This window comes from Neophocaena asiaeorientalis, unplaced genomic scaffold (genome assembly GCF_003031525.2).
Source record: "Neophocaena asiaeorientalis asiaeorientalis breed wild unplaced genomic scaffold, Neophocaena_asiaeorientalis_V1.1 scaffold62, whole genome shotgun sequence".
Classification (NCBI taxonomy): Eukaryota; Metazoa; Chordata; class Mammalia; order Artiodactyla; family Phocoenidae; genus Neophocaena; species Neophocaena asiaeorientalis.
The window spans coordinates 1254913-1277589 of record NW_020175191.1 but is presented as its reverse complement, the minus strand read 5'-3'; the positions used below and the strand labels follow the sequence as shown (position 1 = coordinate 1277589).

General features: G+C 37.2%; 1 protein-coding gene and 1 non-coding gene across 3 annotated transcripts in view; one reads left to right on the top strand and one right to left on the bottom strand.

Annotated features, from left to right (window-relative positions):
- Positions 1 to 22677, top strand: part of LOC112412980 (monocarboxylate transporter 1-like) — a 35459-nt gene that overhangs the window by 681 nt on the left and 12101 nt on the right. The window contains exon 2 of one of the 2 annotated variants that reach the window (XM_024764777.1): positions 6341 to 6403. The exons of the other annotated variant lie outside the window; for it this stretch is intronic. The gene's annotated coding sequence lies outside the window, so the exon portion shown is untranslated. The remainder of the gene's footprint in view (positions 1 to 6340; positions 6404 to 22677) is intronic. 2 annotated transcript variants of the gene reach the window in all.
- Positions 6258 to 6364, bottom strand: LOC112413087 (U6 spliceosomal RNA). The gene has a single exon (XR_003005895.1). It is a non-coding gene; the product is annotated as a U6 spliceosomal RNA (small nuclear RNA).

Sequence of the window (22677 nt, the reverse complement as noted above, 5' to 3'; positions counted from 1 at the left end):
AACCACTGCGCCACCAGGGAAGCCCTACATGAGCCTTTTTGAATTATGGTTTTCTCAGGGTATATGCCCAGTATTGGGATTGCTGGGTCATATGGTCATTCTACTTTTAGTTCTTTAAGGTGTTTTGAACACAGTATATCTCTCCATCTGTTTGTATCATCTTTAATTGATCACTGTCTTATAGTCTTCTGCCTACAGGTCTTTTGTCTCCTTAGGTAGGTTTATCCCTAGGTATTTTATTCTTTTTGTTGCAGTGGTAAATGGGAGTGTTTCCTTAATTTCTCTTTCAGATTTTTCATCATTAGTGTATAAGAATGCAAGAGATTTCTGTGCATTAATTTTGTATCCTGCTTCTTTACCAAATTCATTGATTAGCTCTACTGTTTTTCTGGTAGCATCTTTAGGATTCTCTGTGTACAGTATCCTATCATCTGCAAATGGTGACAGTTATACTTCTTCTTTTCTGATTTGGATTCCTATTTTTTTTTTTCATCTCTGATTGCTGTGGCTAAAACTTCCAAAACTATGTTGAATAATATTGATGAGAGTGGGCAACCTTGTCTTGTTCCTGATCTTAGTGGAAATGGTTTCAGTTTTTCACCATTGAGAATGATGTTGGCTGTGTGTTTGTCATATATGGCCTTTATTATGTTGAGGCAAGTTCCCTTTATGCCTACTTTCTGGAGGTTTTTTTTTATCATAAGTCGGTGTTGAATTTTGTCAAAAGCTTTTTCTGCATCTATTGAGATGCTTATATGGTTTTTCTCCTTCAATTTGTTAATATGGTATATCACATTGATTGATTTACATATATTGAAGAATCCTTGCATTCCTGGGGCAAAACCCACTTCATCATGATGTATGATCCTTTTAATGTGCTGCTGGATTCTGTTTGCTAGTATTTTTTTTTTTTTTTTTTTTTTTTGCGGTACACGGGTCTCTCACCACTGTGGCCCCTCCTGTCGCAGAGCACAGGCTCTGGACATGCAGGTCCAGCGGCCATGGCCCACGGACCCAGCCGCTCCGTGGCATGCAGAATCCTCCCAGACCGGGGCACAAACCCGCGTCCCCTGCATCGGCAGGCGGACTCCCAACCACTGCGCCACCAGGGAATCCCTGTTTGCTAGTATTTTGTTGAAGAGTTTTGCATCTATGTGCATCAGTGATATTGGCCCTATAGTTTTCTTTTTTGTGACATCCTTGTCTGGTTTTGGTGTCAGGGTGATGGTGGCCTTGTAGAATGAGTTTGGGAGTGTTCCTCCCTCTGCTATATTTTGGAAGAGTTTGAGAATGATAGGTGTTAGCTCTTCTCTAAGTGTTTGATAGAATTTGCCTGTGAAGCCACCTGGTCCTGGGCTTTTGTTTGTTGAAAGATTTTTAATCACAGTTTCAGTTTTAGTGCTTGTGATTGGTCTGTTTATATTTTATATTTCTTCCTGGTTCAGTCTTGGAAGGTTGTGCTTTTCTAAGAATTTGTCCATTTCCTCCAGGTTGTCCATTTTATAGGCATATAGTTGCTTGCAGTAATCTCTCATCATCCCTTGTATTTCTGCAGTGTCAGTTGTTACTTCTCCTTTTTCATTTCTACTTCTGTTGATTTCAGTCTTCTCCCTTTTTTTCTTGATGAGTCTGGCTAATGGTTTATCAATTTTGTTTATCTTTTCAAAGAACCAACTTTTAGCTTTACTGATCTTTGCTGTCGTTTCCTTCATTTCTTTTTCATTTATTTCTGATCTGATCTTTATGATTTCTTTCCTTCTGCTAACTTTGGATTTTTTTTGTTCTTCTTTCTCTAATTGCTTTAGGTATAAGTTTAGGTTGTTTATTTAAGATTTTTCTGGTTTTTTGAGGTAGGACTGTATTGCTATAAACTTCCCTCTTAGAACTGCTTTTGCTGCATCCCATAGGTTTTGGGTCATCGTGTTTTCATTGTCATTTGTTTCTAGGTATTTTTTGATTGCCTCTTTGATTTCTTCAGTGATCTCTTGGTTATTTAGTAGTGTATTGTTTAGCCTCCTTGTGTTTGTATTTCTTACAGTTTTTATTCCTGTAATTGATATCTAGTCTTATAGCTAGTAGTAGTAGTCGGAAAAGATACTTGATACGATTTCAGTTTTCTTAAGTTTACCAAGGCTTGATTTGTGACCCAAGATATGATCTATCTTGGAGAATGTGCCATGAGCACTTGAGTTCTGTTGTTTTTGGATGAAATGTCCTATAAATATCAATTAAGTCCATATTGTTTAATGTGTCATTTAAAGCTTGTGTTTTCTTATTTATTTTCATTTTGGATGATCTGTCCATTGGTGAAAGTGGGGTGTTAAAGTCCCCTACTATTACTGTGTTACTGTCAATTTCCCCTTTTATGGCTGTTAGCATTTGCTTTATATATTGAGGTGCTCCTATGTTGGGTGCATAAATATTTACAATTGTTATATCTTCTCCTTGGATTGATCCCTTGATCATTATGTAGTGTCCTTCTTTGTCTCTTGTAATAGTCTTTATTTTAAAGTCTGTTTTGTCTGATATAAGAATTGCTACTCCAGCTTTCTTTTGATTTCCATTTGCATGAAATATCTTTTTCCATCCCCTCACTTTCAGTCTGTATGTGTCCCTAGGTCTGAAGTGGGTCTCTTGTGGACAGCATATATATGGATCCTGTTTTAGTATCCATTCAGCCAATCTTTGTCTTTTGGTAGGAGCATTTAATCCATTTACATTCAAGGTAGTTATCGATATATATATGTTCCTATTACCATTTTCTTAATTGTTTTGGGTTTGTTATTGCAGGTCTTTTCCTTCTCTTGTGTTTCTCACTTAGAGAAGTACCTTTAGCATTCGTTGTAAATCTGGTTTGGTGGTGCTGAATTCTCTTAGTTTTTGCTTGTCTGTAAAGGTTTTAATTTCTCCATCGACTCTTAATGAGACCCTTGCTGGGTAGAGTAATCTTGGTTGTAGGTTTTACCCTTTCAGCACTTTAAATATGTCCTGCCACTCCCTTCTGGCTTGCAGAGTTTCTGCTGAAAGATCAGCTGTTAACATTATGGGGATTCCCTTGTATGTTATTTGTTGCTTTTCCCTTGCTGCTTTTAATATTTTTTCTTTGTATTTAGTTTTTGAGAGTTTGATTAATATGTGTCTTAGCATATTTCTCCTTGGTTTTATCCTGTATGGGACTCTCTGTGCTTCCTGGACTTGATTATTTCCTTTCCCATATTAGGGAAGTTTTCAACTATAACCTCTTCAAATATTTTCTCAGTCCCTTTCTTTTTCTCTTCTTCTGGGACCCCTATAATTCAAATGTTGGTGCATTTAATGTTGTCCCAGAGGTCTCTGAGACTGTCCTCAATTCTTTTCATTCTTTTTTCTTTTTTCTGCTCTGCAGTAATTATTTCTACTATTTTATCTTGCAGGCCACTTATCTGTTCTTCTGCCTCAGTTATTCTGCTATTGATTCCTTCTAGAGAATTTTAAATTTCATGTATTGTGTTATTTTTCATTGTTTGTTTGCTCTTTAGTTCTTCTAGGTTCTTGTTAAACGTTTCTTGTATTTTCTCCATCTGTTTCCAAAATTTTGGGTCTCTACTATCATAACTGAATTCTTTTTCAGATAGACTGTGTATTTCCTCTTCATTTGTTTGGTCTGGTGGGTTTTACCTTGCTCCTTCATCTGCTGTGTGTTTTTCTGTCTTCTCATTTTGCTTAACTTACTGTGTTTGGGGTCTTCTTTTTGCAGGCTGCAGGTTCACAGTTCCCCGTTGTTTTTGGTGTCTGCTCCCAGTGGGTAAGGTTGGTTCAGTGGGTTGTGTAGGCTTCCTGGTGGAGGGGACTGGTGCCTGTGTTCTGGTGGATGAGGCAGAATCTTTTCTTTCAGTTGGGCAGGGCTGCGTCTGGTGGTGTGTTTTGGGGTGTCTGTGACCTTATTATGATTTTAGGCCGCCTCTCTGCTAATGGGTAGGGTTGTGTTCCTGTCTTGCTATTTGTTTGTCATGGGGTGTCCAGCACTGGAGGTTGCTGGTTGTTGAGTGGAGCTGGGTCTTAGTGTTGAGACGGAGATCTCTGAGAGCTCTCGCCAGTTGATATTATGTGGGGCCGGGAGGTCTCTGGTGGTCCAATGTCCTGAACTTGGCTCTCCCACCTCAGAGGTTCAGGCCTGACACCGACCAGAGCACCAAGATCCTTCCTCATGTTTAGACTTCCATCACCCATCTGGCAGGGAGTGAGCCTCCTCAAAGCACACGCAGCTGTCTCCCGGGAGGAAACACCAATCCCAACAGAAGCCCACAAGACAAAAGCAACTCAGCGAGATCCCCCGGCAGCTGAGAGCACGTTTTCTTCCTCTTTTTCTTTGATCTGTTGCTATACGCACTCCGCCCAAGACAACATCAAGTTTCTCAAGCTTTGCTTCCCAGCCTATGAAAAGTTGGGCACAGGGCCACCTGTAACCTTCTAATCTTTAAACTCTTTTAAACTTTTTTCCCTCTTCCTTTGACTCATCCTGAGTTCTACCCCATTCTTGATTCTCTGTGACTTTGTCCATAGAAATTCAATTTTCTCCTCAAATCCTACCTATCCCTTGTCTCCATTGTATTTTTTAAAAACATTTATTTATTTAGGCTGTGCCAGGTCTTAGTTGTGGCACATGGGATCTTTTAGTTGCAGCATGTGGACTCTTAGTTGTGGCTTGCAGGCTTCTTACTTTCCGCATGGATGTGGGATCTAGTTCCCTAGCCAGGGATCAAACCCAGGGCCCCTGCATTGGGAGCATGGAGTCTTACCCACTGGACCACCAGGGAAGTCCCTCCACTGTATGTTTTTTTTTTTGCGGTACGCGGGCCTCTCACTATTGTGGCCTCTCCCGTTGCGGAGCACAGGCTCCAGATGCGCAGGCTCAGCGGCCATGGCTCACGGGCCTAGCCGCTCCGCGGCATGTGGGATCTTCCCGGATCGGGGCACGAACCCGTGTCCCCTGCATCGGCAGGCAGGCTCTCAACCACTGCGCCACCAGGGAAGCTCTCCACTGTAATTTTTGTATTATGTGAATCTTTACACTTGTATTATTTTTGCTTACTTTCTCTCCTCTATTGTAAGTTTCTAAGGTAGTAGCTGTCTTTGAAGTTCCCATATGCATAGTTAAATGGAACAGTGTGTCTTGAGCAACTTTTTGGCTAATTACTGTGACCCATGGAATTCTCTCTTCTTGTGGATCCAGTAATATCAGTTACATTATTTAAATTAGCCCCAAACCTTGTCTTCAGTAATTCCCTCTAAGGTGTAGGCCTTTGTCATGCCAATTGCCAGTAACCCCTCTAGAGGGTGATGATTCAGATTTAGGATGCAAATTAGAAATGCACAATTTTACCTCACTCTGTTGTGATTGCACCTTGCTGATGTTTGTCATTTTTCATATAGAAAACAGCCCCTTAAGGGGAGCAGATTAACAATTTACTGTATTTTTTAGGAAAGTGAAATAGATTGTTGAAATTATTTTAAGTGTATTATAAAGTGATTTTTGTTTTACTGACAATATATTCTAGGACTTACATCGTCAGCATTTAAAGACTTAAGTTTAACCTATAATCGTATTTTGAGATAACAAAATTTCATTTTTGATACTTTTTTAGTGTCCAGAAATGCCCTTTAAAACAACTTTGCAGGGCTTCCCTGGTGGCGCAGTGGTTGAGAGTACACCTGCCGATGCAGGGGACACGGGTTTGCGCCCCGGTCCGGGAAGATCCCACATGCCGCGGAGCAGATAGGCCCGTGAGCCATGGCCGCTAGGCCTGCGCATCCGGAGCCTGTGCTCCGCAACGGGAGAGGCCACAACAGTGAGAGGCCCGCGTACCGCAAAACAAAAACAACTTTGCAAATAACTATCTGTGCTTAGTGTAAGTAATGCTTATGTTAGACAAACAATACTTAATTTATTAGTCCTTTGTGGATTATCAGGTACTTTACAAAAACAACTTTGTTACTTCTTTGAAGTAGTGGGCTCAGATGTAGTAGTAATAATGATGTTCAGACTCATGATGGACATTACACAATTATGTATACAGGAAAGAACTAAAAGGAGACAAATGTAATTGTCTTGAATTTGGGATGAAAAAAAGTTTTTTTAACATCTTTATTGGAGTATAATTACTTTACAATGGTGTGTTAGTTTCTGCTTTATAACAAAGTGAATGAATCAGCTATACGTATACGTATACCCCCATATCGCCTCCCTCTTGCTTCTCCCTCCCACCCTCCTATCCCACAAAAATATGGAACGCTTCATGAATTTGTGTGTCATCCTTGCGCCGGGGCCGTGCTAATCTTCTCTGTATCATTCCAATTTTAGTATATATGCTGCTGAAGCAAGCATTGGGATGAAAACTTTAAGAATGATGAGTAAAGCATAGAGGTAAAATTCTAGTCTTTATTCATAAAAACCTAGAGATACTTTTACATAAAACCAACTATAAAACTATTAAAAATTATGAAGCTGATTATAGTGTTAAATATTTCAGTGAGCAGTTCAAGTCATACTTTTTTTTTTTTTTTCAAGAAAAGGAAGAACAACTTTCTCTGCTGTCTTCCTCCTTGTGACTACTTATTTTCCCAACTTGGTCTCAAAGAACTAGGTGTGAAGTAGATACCAGCAGTGGTATACTAGCATTTCTATTCAAAAGGAGTAATGTAGATGACCATAACCCTAACTCCATACCTGTTTATTTATTATTTTAAAGTAGTCAGTACATTTGTGCTTCAAACCCTGGGACAAAATCATATATTAATAAATAAAAATAGTGTATTTAGGTTTTGGAGAGTCTACTTTGGATTGCAGAAAACAATGTTTATAGATTATAGTCTAGATTATAATCTGGAATTCTGCTGAGCAAAACTCTCCTGTATAGTGTAAAGGACTTCAAAGGACACAGTCTCTAACTTCCCTTTCTTCACTATTACCTCAGATTTTTATGTCCTTTCTAAAATGTGAAGAAAATTGGTATTTAGAAATCATGCCAAAATAAAAAATTTCAAATAACAAAGACAGGAATTTGGTAATTTGGCAGAATTGTGTTGAGTCCACCTCTGGGTTTTGAATTTTTTTATCCATAATTTTTCTTTTGAATGCTCGTATTTTATTTCCTTTCTTCTTCTCTCTGAATCTTTTTCTTCCTGAAGACACTTGCAGTTTTAAATTTAATTTTGACACTGTGGAATAAAGTTTTTAATATAAGACAGTGTTATTATTAAAACTGATGAAACAGTTCTTGGTGACCAAAAATTGTGACCATAAAAAGCAAATTGTGGGAGTTCCCTGGTGGTCTAGTGGTTAGGACTCGGTGCTTTCACTGCTGTGGCCCGGGTTCAATCCCTGGTTGGGGAACTGAGATCCCATAAGCCAAGAGGCATGTCCAAAAATATATAAATAAACAAACAAATAATAAATAAAAGAAATTGTGAGAAACCATAACCGGCAACTAAGCTCAAAGTTTAATCACATTCAATAAGTATTATATTAGCTGTTCCAACTGAACCTTACTGCATCAAACAGCTCTTCTATCACAGAGTATGTATGTAAATTTAAGTGTAAATATTCTGAGATTAATTAACCTTTAATTTTTTTTTACTCTTAATTCAGAAAAAAATTTGTGAAATTCATGCCATGGAGCATTTCTATTTAACCTCAGAACCCAGATTGTTTCCTTTGAACTGAGATGTTGCAGCTTTTATTAACTCAAATGGAAATTTCAGAAATCTTGGAGATATTTTTATTATCCTACCTTCAGCATACGTAGGTGAAATGCTCTGGGACAGGTAATCTTCATTTTCAAATGGTGGTATGGAATTATTTTGCAAATCCTCAGTTTCATATGTACCCTGAATTTAGAATGAGCTCTCCTAAGATGAGACTGGATGCCTCAGGACTTCTTTAACTGACTCATTTCATGCAAATCCCCTTCTCCATCATTTTAAAAAAATTTCTTATTGAAGTATAGTTGATTTTCAATATTGTGTTTCAGGTCTATAGCAAAGTGATTCCAAATCTCTGTGTATGTGTGTGTGTGTGTGTGTGTGTGTATATATATATATATATATATACTTTTTCAGATTCTTTTCCATTATAGCTTATTACAAGATACTGAATATAGTTCCCTATGCTATACAGTAAGTCCTTGTTTATGTATTCCCTTCTCCTTCTTTACAAAAGAAAGACTACCTCACTCATCCCTGTTCTTACTCTGGTGTGCTGTTCCATGCTATAAAAATCTTTGGGGAACAATCCAAACAAAGGGAAAAACCCAGAATGCATAGCTCCAGAGAGAGAATTTTGAAGGAGATAGGAATAGGTTGTAACAGGAATGTTTTTCAACTCACTGCTTTGAATTTGTAGGGAAGAAAAACTTTTCCCTTCTTACCTTCTAAGCTCTGTGGTTAGTCTAATAATTAAATAGTAATTAAATTGACATAAGGCAGATTAACAGCAGAAAAACATTTAATTTCATACATATGCAAGCCCATAAAAATATAACACTTGAGACTTCCCTGGTGGCGCAGTGGTTAAGAATCTGCCTCCCAATGCAGGGGACATGGGTTCGACCCCTGGTCCAGGAAGATCCCACATGCCGTGGAGCAGCTAAGCCCGTGCACCACAACTACTGAGCCTGTGCTCTAGAGCCTGCGAGCCACAGCTACTGAGCCCACGTGCCACAACTAATGAAGCCTGCGTGCCTAGAGCCTGTGCTCCGCAACAAGAGAAGCCACCGCAACGAAGAGTAGCTCCCACTTGGAGCAACTAGAGAAAGCCTGTGTGCAGCAAGGAAGACCCAATGCAGTCAAAACTAAAAAAGATAAATAAATTTATTGAAAAAAAATATGACACTCAAAGAAGTAACCTAAGCAGGCAGCTTTTATACCTTTTATACAAGGAAACAATACATTTGTGAAGAATTGACAAGACAAAGCATTTGGGCTTGGGTGGCATATTAGTGAAGAAGTAACAAGGTTTGTTTATATAGCCTTCTCGGCCCTAAACTCACTATCTCTGATAATAAGGATGCCTGCTATTCTCCTGATACTGGGAGAGTAACTTTCGAATGGGAGATTTATTTCCTGCTATCGGGGACAAAGGAGGTCAGAGTGTCCATCTTGTACCGGCTGTTTCTTAAGTTACTTTAATTCAAAATAAACAATATGCCAAATGGCATATTTTGGGGTGGCATATTCTATTCCCTTTCAAATTCAAGTGAGGTCACACCTTTTCTGATAGTGAGGACTGGCCAGTTATATAGTGGCCATTTTCCATAAACTGAATAAGCCGAAGTGCCAAGGTTTTGACAACGATATATTTAATGTACATATAACACAATATACAATATGCCAGAAATCACATATTTGCAACTATCAAACTTCTACAGTTTAATAGTCAATGTGTAAGGAAGTACAGTTTCCAGAGTTCATTTTGGGGCAAAATGGTTGAAGACCACAGGCTTGGGAGTCACTTGTACACACACTTAGTTCCTTTCAAAGTAAATCTAAGAGATTAAGAGGGTATAATGGTATAATTCAGGACATTATATCAGCAAAGAATTTTGCTTGATTTTTTTTTCTTTCTTACACCAAATGTGATTCTTATAAAAAGCCTGTAGTTGTGGAAGAGAATTAATTTGGTAGCTCTATCTAAAAGACCCCAGGCAAAGGACACTATGGGATGTGACAGTATTTTCCAGAGCAAAAACAGAAACTACGCTAGGGACCAAATTCCTGCGTCAGAACCAACCAGGACCAACAGAGACCTTTACCAAGGATGAATCATGCTTTGGGAGATGAGGGCCCAGTGGCATTGGGGAAACTTTGAAATGGCTCTTACATCAATCATATCTCTTCTGCAGGTGAAATGTACTATTTGTCCTATACTCACTTGAGGACTTTCACTTATCCTTGTTTGTCTCCGTCAGTGAATGGGAATGGGTGGAAAATTGTATTTCTAATAATTTCATGGTATAATCGTACCCATTCTGATGAATAGTCAAAATAAATGGAAATCTCTGAAGGAGATGAATCTGTAATTGCTACCAGGCCATAGAATAATGGTGCTTTTATGTTCTGATTTGATTCTATCAATTTCTGGGCTTGAGCAGCTACTTAGAAAGTTGTAAATGTTAGGAGGAGATAGCTGGGCTATTTATGCCAAATCACTTTAAAGGACTTGAAACAATCTGATTGTGTCTGAGCTCCTGTAAACAGAACTATCCTAGTGGAACTTGCTGGCCCTGGTCATATCCCAGTCCTGTTTATCTGACCAGGAGACCCTGGGGAAGTTTGGAACAAGGCCAGAGTCTCTTAAGGAACATTGTTGAAGAAGTCTCAGATCCTTCTGGAGGAAAAGGATGAGTCTGAAAAGTTTGCCCAGGCTCCTGCTTTTTGTGGTGGCATTGCCTTGGGGGGTGTGTGTGTGTGTGTGTGTGTATGTATTTGTTTAAATGAGATTACAAAATATGTCTTAGATATTTGTGTTCATGTGCATATATTATTAGGGATAACTAGTTCTGTAGGAGAATTTTTTATATCTTGTATTTGTTTTTAAATGACATTCTAAAATAGATAAAGTATTTTCTGGATATTGTGGATGACCATTGTTTTAAAAGGAAAGTACTTTGCATTTGTATTTGATTAAAATTAATACAGGTACCAAATAGTATGGATTTAATGATGCAGGCTAGTGAAGAATATGGATGAATACTTAATATTTAAATGATAGGTTTATACAAATGTAGACCAGATGATTTTATGGCATACTCTAAACTGTGTAAAAACAAATTCAATATTAGTTTAAATAGAGAAAAAGTATATAATAGGAAAAGCACATTCACTATGACAGCACTAATCTGATCACAGCATTAATTTATAATTAATTATAAATTACAATTATATAATTATAAATTAATGTTTGTAGTGCTTTTGTTTAGTATTACTATATCTAATATGTACATATGTAAGTAACATTACAAATAAAATAATTTTATCAACCCAGCGATCCAGAAGAATTTTTATCTTTCCTCTTTTAAAGAGGGTCTGTACATTAAAGTACATGTGTTTTGGAACCAGACTCACTTGAATTTGGATATGGGCTGTACTGTTTAACAACTTTAGAAACATCTTCACCAATTAAATGGGGCTTCATTTAATTTTCCAAATAATATATTTGCCTGGTATCTGCCAGAACCTATTCTAGATAATGGAAGTATATCATTGAGCACAATAGATATGGTGTCTGTTCACAAGAGCATACACAGTTTAATGGGAGAGCCGGGCAAACAAATTATACTACAATGTAGGTGTTATGATAAAAGTAAGACTGGGGTCCTATGGGTCCACATAGCAGAGATGACAAGACTGCCCCTGGCAGTTCAGGAGGAATGAGACCTGAAAGACAAATAGCAGTTAGCCAAGTGATAGAGCCAGACCTAGGCACAAGGAACAGAAATGTGCAAAAGGCAGAGGATGAGAGAGGATGGCACTTTGAAGAAGTTCAAGTACTCCGTTAAGCCTGGGGCGTAGTGTATGATGGAAATCAGGAAGAGATAAAGTTGAAGAGGCAAACAATGGTTAGAACAGGTTTTGAATGCTTTGATAAATTATTCTGAGGGTGATATATCTGGAGCCATAGAAGAATTTTAAGAAAAAGAGCAAAATGACCAGGCTTTACTTTCAGAAGATCACTTGGACTGCAGTGTGGAGAATGAAAAAGGGAGACCAAAAGGTGGAAAGTAGGGAAACCAGTTAGGAGGCTATTGCATTAACCCATGGGAGATTGGTGACCTGATCTGAGGTACAGTGGCGGTGAGGGTGGAGAGGAGGACAAATACAGAGCTATTCAGATTGATTAGATATGGGACATGAGGGCAAATGAGAGAAGGTTGATCCCCAAATTCTGGACTGGCTAGCTGGAACTATGCGATTGAGTCATCACATAGATGATAAGGAAAGCACTGGAACTGATAAGCTCTCAGTTTGCAGTGTTAATTTAGGGCAGCTTGTGTGCAGTACATATTTAAGGATCCATTTTCCCTTCTGGCTATATCGGCATCCTCTTTTATTTGTTCATCAAATATTTGTTGAGTATCTATTATTACATGCCAAAGGGCTAGAGATATATCACTATAAAAAGTCCCTATTTTCATGCAGCTTATTTTTTGGGTGGAGAGACTGACAACAATAAGAGTTAATGTGGTCTAGTAGTTAAAAGCACAAACTTGGGAGCCATTCTGATTACGTTTGAATCCCAGCTCTGCCATGTCCTGAATAAGTTACTTAACCTTTCCGTTCTCAGTTTGCTCAACTCTAAATTGGGAATAGTAATAGTACTTACTTCATAGGGTTGTTAGAGCATGAAATTAATCAAGTAAAGTGCTTAATCTAATGCCTGCTGCATAGAAAGCACTATATGAGTATTTGCTGTTATTTTATATATTCTTTTAGATAGGTACCATGGAGAAAAACAAAGTAAGGTAAGGAGTGGGAAGTGGGAGGTTGATCTAGGATTAATCTAGGATGGTCCAGAAAAGGCTCCCTGATATGGGAACATTTGAACAAAAATTTCATTGAAGTAATATCTGGGTTAACAAAATTCTAGGCAGTGATAACCGTAAATTCAGAAACCCTGAAGGGCAAGTGTGATTGACATCCTTAAAGATAGTAAGAAGGCCAGTATAGCTGGAGTGGTATAAGCCAGGAGGGACAAAGGTAGGAGATGAAGTTAGGATAAATTATATAGGCCTTTGTAGCATTTAAAAACTCTGGCTTTCCATTCTATCTGTTCTGTGACTGGACCCCAGGCTTCAGAATTAGGCATATGAAATAGATCCAGCCAGTCAAGACTCACACAGTGATTAGACCTGACCAAACCAAGTATTTACTTAAAGCTAATTATGTTGCCAAAGTGAACATTCTAGGAATTCTGTTGCCTGGAACGAAGCTGGAATTTTATGGAAAGTATGTAGACTTGGAGTTACTGGCAGTCTTCTTGCCTCAATGAGTTGAGGACCTGCTTGAAAGTGAAATCAACACAGAAGAAAGTAGAACCATAAATAGGGAAATATCCCTGACCAGATCATTTGGTCCTTGGATCAGGCTGTGCCTAAAGCCAGAAACACTGCCTTAGATTTCTTGGTTACATGAGCCAAAAACATTTTCTTTTTGGTCAAGTCAGATTGAGTTAAGTTTTTGGTCACTTGCCAACCTGATTAACATAAAATAGGCAGAAGAAATGGAGTAACTGAATCAAACTGAAAAGGAGTGAATGGCCTGCAAGAAAGGAAGACAATCCAGAGAGAAGATACAAAAGAAATCACTTGAGAGTGCACTTTCAACAATTTGAACAATGAATGAAGAAATTAATGTCCAGGCAAGGACACAAGAAGCTTGTCATATAAGCCTGGTGAAAGTATCTAGCACAAAATAGATAATTAAAAAATAGTATCTATAATGGTAATAGCTTCCATTATCTGCCACTAAATTATAAATTCTTTGGGAGCAGGAAACATATTTCAGTTTTTATTGCTTTTAGTAAACTAAAGTTGTCACTCAGATATTTGAATTGAATTTACTTTGTGCTGTGCCTTGCATACTTGGGCTAGTAATTGGGAGGCAAGCCTGGGATCAGCAGCAAAGGAAAACTAACCTTAGCTCCCACACTAAGCCAGGAATCCTGGCTAAAATCATCCAGGTCCATAGCATTCCTAGCTTCTGGGAGATGCATTTTTTTTTTTTCTGGAAGAAAGTGCCCTCAGTTTAGGCCTTCAAGTTTCTCAGAGATTAAGATCAACCACCTAAGTTCATAAGCATTACCTAAAGAATGACATGGAAAAATTGAGAAACACATCATCATTAGGAGATTTCAACATACTTCTCTTCAATTATTGATAGATGAAGGAGAAAACAGAAAACTAGTAAAGATTTAGAAGATTTGAAAAAACAAAAGTTTGATTCAACAAATAAATAATTCAACCCAACAACTAGAAAATGTATATTCTTTGCAAGCATACATGAAATATTTTCAAAAATTAATATACCAGCCCATAAATGCCAGTCTTATAAAATATCAAAAAATTGAATTGTACCAACCTTGTCATCTTACCACAGTGTTGTTAAGTATAAGTCACTAAAGTTAAACAAAAGATTTCCTTTGGAGAGTTAAAAACCCCTGAATAACTCTGGGTCAAAGAAGAAGGTACAGTGGAAATTTTTAAAACACTTGGAACAAACAATAGTAAAAATACTGTATATAAAACTACATAGAATGCAGTAAAGGTGATAAATAGAGGGAAATTTGTAGTCTTAAATGCTCATATTAGAAAAAAATTAGGGCTAAAAATTAATCAGCTAAGTAGCCATCTTATGTTTGAAAAGGAATAGAATAAATTTCAAATATGTAGGAATACAAATGATGATAAAAAATAGTAACAAATCAATGAAATAAGGGGAAAGTATAATAAAATATAGATAAAACTGAGAATGTTCTTTTTTATGGGTATGCTATTAACATTTAAATTTTACCATCAATCAAGTATATGCTGGCCATATGTTCAGATTTTTGAAATAAAGATAAATGGACAGCTTTAAGGGTCCAATATATTAAACACTGAACAATATATTCAACAATTAAGGAACATCTAGGGGGTGATATAACTAAAAATACTAGCACAAGTTTAGGGCCAAGCCCTGCAATTGGAGGAAAAATCTGTTCAGGACAGAGAGGTTCTTGTGAAAATGTTCTTTGAAGAAAACTTATAAGATAGATAAATTCCTGAGATTAAAGGGGGAAAAAGAAGGCACAAATATCAACGATAAAGAGGATATACCTCTACTCATAAAGAGATTAAAATATAAAAATTCTATGCCAGTAATTTGAAAACTTTGACAAAATGGAAAAAGCTATAGAAAAATACCCTAAAAAGACAGACTCAAAATGCAATAGAAGGAATGAATAAACTTATAATTGTTACGAAAATTGAAGGAGGTGATATGAAATCTTCCAAAAAGAAAATAAAGTGCCCAAATAGTATTACCAGTAAATTCTACCAAACTTACAAAGACTAGATCATTCTAGTCTTATATAATCTCTCCCTGAGAGGAGGAAAAAAGAGAACATCTCCTAACTCACTTTATGACTCTAATGTAAAACTGATATTGAGGGACTTCCCTGGTGGCGCAGTGGTTAAGGATCTGCCTGCCAATGCAGGGGACATGGGTTCAAGCCCTAGTCTGGGAAGATCCCACATGCCGCGTAGCAGCTAAGTCCATGTGCCACAACTACTGAGCCTGCACTCTAGAGTTCTCGAGCCACAACTACTGAGCCTGTGTGCCACAGCTGTTGAAGCCCGTGCGCCTAGAGCACATGCTCCGCAACAAGAGAAGCCACCGTGTGAGAAACCCGTGCACTGCAGCGAAGAGTAGCCCTCACTCACCGCATCTAAAGAAAGCCTGCATGCAGCAACAAAGACCCAACACAGCCAAAAAAATTAAATTAATTAATTAATTAATAATAAAAAACTGATATTGGACAATATGAGAAGGGAAAATTATATTTCCAAATCGTTTATGGACACATTTCAAAAAATCCAAACAAAATATTAACAAATTTAACTTAGAAATGTATTAAAAAGATGTATATTGTGACCAAGTTGGGCATATTCTTCAAGGATGGATTCATCCTTGAATTCATAGGAATTCAAGGGTGGTTTAATATTTAAAAGATCTATAAATGTTACTCACTACTTATATAGATGAAAGAAGAAATGCCTTGTGAAGGTATTATGGAAAAAAAACAAAACACAAAACCTGAATTCAATGGTCAATGGATTTAAAATAAATTCTTAATGAACTAGGAATAAAACTTTCTAAATCTGATAATGTATCTGCCAAACTCTGGAGTAAATACTTTTCTTGATGATGAAACACTATATACATTATTTTACTTATTAAGTAAGATGAGGGTTATTTCAGCACAAGCACTGCGATACCATGAAAATCTATCTGAAAACTGAGACAACTACTAAGTGACTAATGAGCTGGTAGCATATACAACGTGGATACGCTGGCACAGGAATGATGCACGTCCCAGGCAGGCAGGAGTGGGATGGTGTGAGATTTATCATGCTTCTCAGCACAGCATGCAATTTAAAACTTATCAATTGTTTATTTCTGGAATTTTCCACTTAATATTTTCAGACCACAGTTGACCATGGGTAACTGAAACTGCAGAAAGCAAAACTGCAGATAAAGGGGGACTACTGTATACAAAAATCATTTGTAGTGGTACTTCTGGAATGGTAGGGTACGGTCCTCTGAAATTCTGCTCTTTCATAAGAGCAATAAGAACATTGGCCAAAAAAAAAATCAACTTTTCAAAACTCAGAATTAACCAGAGGCTTGCAATAATCCAAAGAGAATATATTCAAGAAACAACTGAATCTCAGAACAGCAAGATTTGTGGTGTTTTTTTTTAATTAATTAATTTATATTTTATTTTTGGCTGCATTGGGTCTTTGTTGCTGCACACGGGCTTTCTCTAGTTGCGGTGAGTGGGGGCTACTTTTTGTTGCAGAGCATGGGCTCTAGGCATGTGGGCTCAGTAGTTGTGGCTCAAGGACTCTATAGAGCACAGGCTTAGTAGTTGTGGTGCATGGGCTTAGTTGCCCCATAGCATGTGGGATCTTCCTGGACCAGGGCTTGAACCTGTGTCCCCTGCATTGGCAGGTGGATTCTTAACCACTGTGTCACCAGGGAAGTCTGATTTGTGGTGTTTCAACATGATCTATTCCAGTTCTCATCTCCCCAACTCTAGTAGAATTGAAACAAAAAACCTTACAATAATAGTAGCCATGAAAATCAGCAGTGTAGTAACCACTGGTGGGGGCAGAATTGTTTGGAATCTTCAAGAAACCTCATTCTTAGAGAATTATCATTATTCAACATGTCTGACAGTTTCCTCGAAACCCCCACTCACAGGGCTTGTCTTTCTTTGACCTGATTCACAGCTTGCTCAGTGCAAACAGCTTTTTCCCCAGGACATTTGTTGAAAACAATCAGGGGCAATTATTTAAAATCTCAGCTGCCTGAGTTGGAAAAACAATTGGGGCAAACAAAAAGCTGACCAAACACTTCAAAGCAAAAACTGGGAAGTGAGATGTCCATAGAGGGCTTTGAAAAGCTCTGACATATTCCCAGGATGCTAGAAGGTCATGCACATGTGCACACTGTGCCCATGCTCAGGAAATACCTGAGAAGGCCTGAATCTCCCTCTGACTGAACTTGAAGCTCTATACAAGCAGGAATTGAAAGCTAAGGCAGAAGCGTAAGCTGCCTGCTGGAGAATTGAAAGCATGCCTAAACATACACATAATACCCTTTGGTGAAGCCTGGGAGATATACTGATTCAAGGCATTTTAAGGAAATTTTTGTCTAATCATTGGCTGATCACTAAGCTAACCACGAAAGATTTCAATAGCCACATATGACAAAAAATACAAACTTCACAGAATTTATTTAGGAAATTCATTAAACAAACAAAAGGCAATAGGAGTAGTATCAACATGAACACCCAATAGGAATAACAACTAACCCTGGGGAGGGAATGTGATTTCCACAGTTGCCACATGGTATTATTTTATATTTTTAAATTAATTTTTATTGGAGTATAGTTGCTTTACAATGTTGTGTTAGTTTCTACTGTACAGCAAAATGAATCAGCTATACGTATACATATATCCGCTCCTTTTTGGATTTCCTTCCCTTTCAGGTCACCACGGAGCACTGAGTAGAGTTCCCTGAGCTATACAGTAGGTTCTCATGAGTTACCTATTTTATACATAGTTTCAATAGTGTACATATGTCAATCCCAATCTCCCAATTCATCCCACCCCTGCTTCCTCCCTTGGTGTCCATACATTTGTTCTCTACTTCTGTGTCTCTATTTCTGTTTTGCAAATAAGATCATCTATACCATTTTTCTATATTCCACATATACGTGTTAATATATGATATTTGTTTTTCTCTTCTGACTTACTCTGTATGACAGTCTCTAGGTCCATCCACGTCTCTACAAATGACCCAATTTCGTTCCTTCTTATGGCTGAGTAATATTCCATTGCATATATGTACCACATCTTCTTTATCCATTCTTCTGTTGATGGACATTTAGGTTGCTTCTGTGTCCTGGCTATTGTAAATAGTGCTGCAATGAACATTGGGGTGCAGCCACATCATTTTATTTTAAATGTCCAGTTTTCAACAACAAAAAAACCAAAAACAACAAAACGTGACGCACAAAGAAACTGGAAAGTATGATCTATACACAGAAAAGTCATTTAATAGAAACTATCCCCAAGGAAGCCTAGACATTGGACTTACTAAACAGAGGCTTTAATTTAGGTATTATAAATTTTTTCAAAGAATTAAAACTATGTCTAAAGAACTAAAAGAAATTATGAGAACAATATCTCACCAAATAGAGAATATTTATAAGAGATAGTTATTACAAAAAAAAAGGAGCCAAATAGAAATTCTGGAGCTGAAAAGTACAATAACTGAATGAAAAATTTGTAAGAGGGGCTGAAAAGCAGACTTGAGCTGGCAGAAGAATCAGTAAACCTGAATATAGGTCAATTGAGGTTATCAAATCTAAGGGAAAAAAAGAAAAATGAATGAAAAATAAATAGAACTTCAGAGACAAAGACAAAGAGAGAATCTTGAAAGCAGCAAGAGAGAAGCAACTCATCACAAACCAAGTGTACTCAATAAGAGTAACAGCCGATTTTTCTTTAGAGACCATAGAAGCCAGAAAGCAATGGGACAAAATACCCAAAGTGCTGAAAGAAAGACTGTCAACCCAGAATTCTATATCCAGCAAAATTATCCTTCAAAATGAAAGGGAGATTAAGACATTCCCAGATAAAAACTGAGAGAATTTGTTGCCAGCAGGCATTCCCTACAAGAAATACCAAAGAGTGTCCTTCAGGCTGAATTGAAAGGACACTACACAGTAACTTGAATCCACATGGAAAAAAATAAAGAACACCAGTAAAGGTAACTACATAGGTAAATATACAATAAGACAGTATGAATGTATTTTTTTCTTTGTAAACACTTTTTTTCCCTTCTACCCGATTTAAAAGCAATAATTATACAATTTTTAATGGGCTTATAGTGTATAAAGATGTAATTTGTAAGACAATAGTGTGAAGGAGGAAACTGTACAGGAGCAAAGTTTTTGTATACTATTGCAATTAAATTGGTATTAAACTATACTAGACTGTTTTAAGTTAAGATGTTAATTGTAAACCATAGGACAACCACTAAGAAAATAACAAAAAACATAGTAAAAGAAACAGCGAGGTAATTAAAGGGGCACACCAAAAATATCTATTTAACATAAAAGAAGGCAGTGATGGAGGAATAGAATAACAAAAAAGACATAAGACAGAGAAAACAAATAGTAAAACAGCAGACCTAAGTCCTACCTTATCAGTAATTAAATTAAATCTAAATAGATTAAGCACTTCAATCAAAAAGCAGTGATTGGCAAATTGGATCCAACCCTATGCTGTCTACAAGAGGCACATTATAGATTCAAAGACACAAATTGCTTTAGAGTATACAGATGAAAAAATAATATGCCATGCAGACAGTAACCAAAGAAACCTAGGCAAAATAGACTTTAAGATGAAATTGTTTTTAGACACAAAGACATTTTATAATGATAAAAGTTCAATCCATTATGAAGACATAACAATTATAAACATATATACACCTAACCACAGAGCCCCAAAATAGATGAAGCCAAAACTGATGGAAATAGAGAAATAGACAATTCAATAACAATACTTGAAGATTTCAACAGAACTTCAATAAAATAATTAGGCAGAAAATCAACCAGGAAATAGAAGACTTGAACAACCAAGTATGTACCAAGTATAAACCAAATAAATCTAACAAACATCTGTAGAACATTTTACCCAACAACAAAAGAATACACATTCTTCTCAAGTACACATGGAACATTTTCCAGGATAGACCATTAGGCCATAAAACAAGTCTCAGTACATTTGAAAGGACTGAGTATGTTCTCTGATCATAATGAAATAAAATCAGAAATGAACAACAAAAGAAAATTTGGCAAATGAGCAAATATGTGGAAATTAACAACACATTCCTAAATAACCAATGGTTCAAAGAATAAATTATAAAGGAAATTAGAAAACACATTGAGATGAATGAAAACAAATTACAAAATACCAAAATTTCTGTAATACAGCTAAAACAGTGACTAGCAGGAAATTTATAGCTGTATACATCTATATTTAAAAAGAAAAAAATCTCAAATCAATAACTGAAACTTTTGGGACTTCTCTGGCAGCACAGTGGTTAAGAATCCACCTGCCAATGCAAGGGACACAGGTTTGATCCCTGGTCCAGGAAGATCCCACATGCTGCGGAGCAGCTAAGCCTGTGTGCTACAACTACTGAGCCTGCTCTCTAGAGCCTGCGTGCCACAACTACTGAGCACACGTGCCACAACTACTGAAGCCCGCATGCCTACAGCCCATGCTCTGCAACAAGAGAAGCCACCACAATGAGAAGCCCATGCACCACAATGAAGAGTAGCCCCTGCTTGATGCAACTATAGAAGGCCCACGCGCAGCAACGAAGACCCAGCACAACCAAAAGTAAATAACTTAAAATAAAATTTAATTTAATTTCCATCCTGTTGGGAAGAAGTCTCTAAAAAAATAAATAACTGAAACTTTTACCATAAGAAACAAGAAAAAAGGGGTAAATTAAATGCAAAGTTAATAGAGGGAAGGAAATAAGATTAGAACAGAAATAAATGAACTAGAAAGTACAAAAAAATAAAGAAATCAATGAAACCAAAAGTTTGGTTCTTTGAAAAAATCAGTAAAATTGACAAACTTTAGACTAACCAGGAAAAGAGATAGAGAACTCAAATTACTAAAATCAGAACTGGAAGAGGATACATTATGTATAGTGAAGAATTAACCTTACCAATAGAGAGGTTTGGCCTTTGTCCTTGGCTACTGGAATATGATCTCTAGGTCTCTGAAGAGTTCTGCCTGATAGGTGTGTCTTTGTTTGCTGGGCCCTTTAGCTATATTGTCTTATTTCCAATCTCTGAAAGAACTGGAGACTAAAGTATTATCCCCTGGTAAGGGCGCTAGTAAGGGCTGGAGACTAAAGGTCAGCACTCACATGAGCAGTATGTGATCAAGCCCTACTAAATTCTAGACACCAAAAGCTTAGGTGAGTTTCCCCGGTTGGTGGTACTCTATATTTTCACACATTGTAAGTGGGAGAAGGTAATGCTATCCATGACTCCACGGAAAGAGTATGATCAAAAGCTCTACACTTGAACCTCTCCCAAACTCTGCCCTGTGCATCTCTTCCTGTGGCTGATTTCAACCTGTGTCCTTTCCCTGTAATAAATCGTGAATATAATAGCTTTCAGTGAATTCTGTGAGTCCTGTTGAATTGCCAAAACTGTTTTGGAAACCACCCCCCTCCGCACCCCCTGACCCCCACTGCCTAAATTTGCAATTGGTGTTAGAAGTGAAGTCAATTTTGTGGGGCCTGTTCCCTCTAATAGTACTGTTGGTTAAACTCTTCATGTATCACTACTAACCTTATAGAAATAAAAAGGGATTACTAAGGAATACTATGAACAATTGCAGACCAACAAATTAGATAACCTAAATGAAATGAACACATTTCTAGAAAAGCACAAACTATCAAATGACTCAAGAAGATATAGACAAGCTGAATATACCTATAGCAAGTAAAAAGATTGACATAATCATCAAAAAACTACCCACAAAGAAAACCTGAAGCCCAGATGGCTTCACTGGTGAATTCTATGAAATATTTAAAGAACTAACACCACTCTTTTACAAGCTCTTCCAAAAAGCAAGAGGAAGGAACACTTCCCAGCTTGTTCTTTGAAGCCAGTATTTCCCTGTTACCAAAACCAGACAGACATCACAAGAGAAGAAAACTGCAAACCATTACCCCTGGTAAATATGGACATAAAAATCCTCAACAGAATATGAGCAGAGTCCAACAACATAAAATGGGTTATATATCATGACAAATTGGGACTTACCTCAGGAGTGAAGGAATTCATAAATGGTTCAACATATAAAAATCAGTCAAACCATACCATATTAATAGAATAAAGGCCCCAAACCACAAGATCATCTTCATAGACACATAACAATTTGCTACAATCCAATATCCTTCACGATAAAAATACTCAACAACTAGGAATAGAAGGAAGCTTCTCAAACTTAATAAAGGGCATCTATAAAAACCCACAGGTAACATCATACTTAATGGTAAAATACTGAAAACTTCCCTGTAAGGTCAGAAATAAGACAAGGATGTCCACTTTCACCACATGCACTGGAGGTTTTATCCAAGGAAATTAGGCAATGAAAGGAAGATGTAAAACTATCACAGATGACATGATTTTGTAAACAGAAGATCCTAAGGAATCTACACACATATATACATATATATACATAAGTCTGTTAGAACTGATAAATGAGTTCAGCAAATTTGCAGGCTGCAAAATTAACATACAAAAATCAATTGTATTTCTAGACACGAGCAATGAAA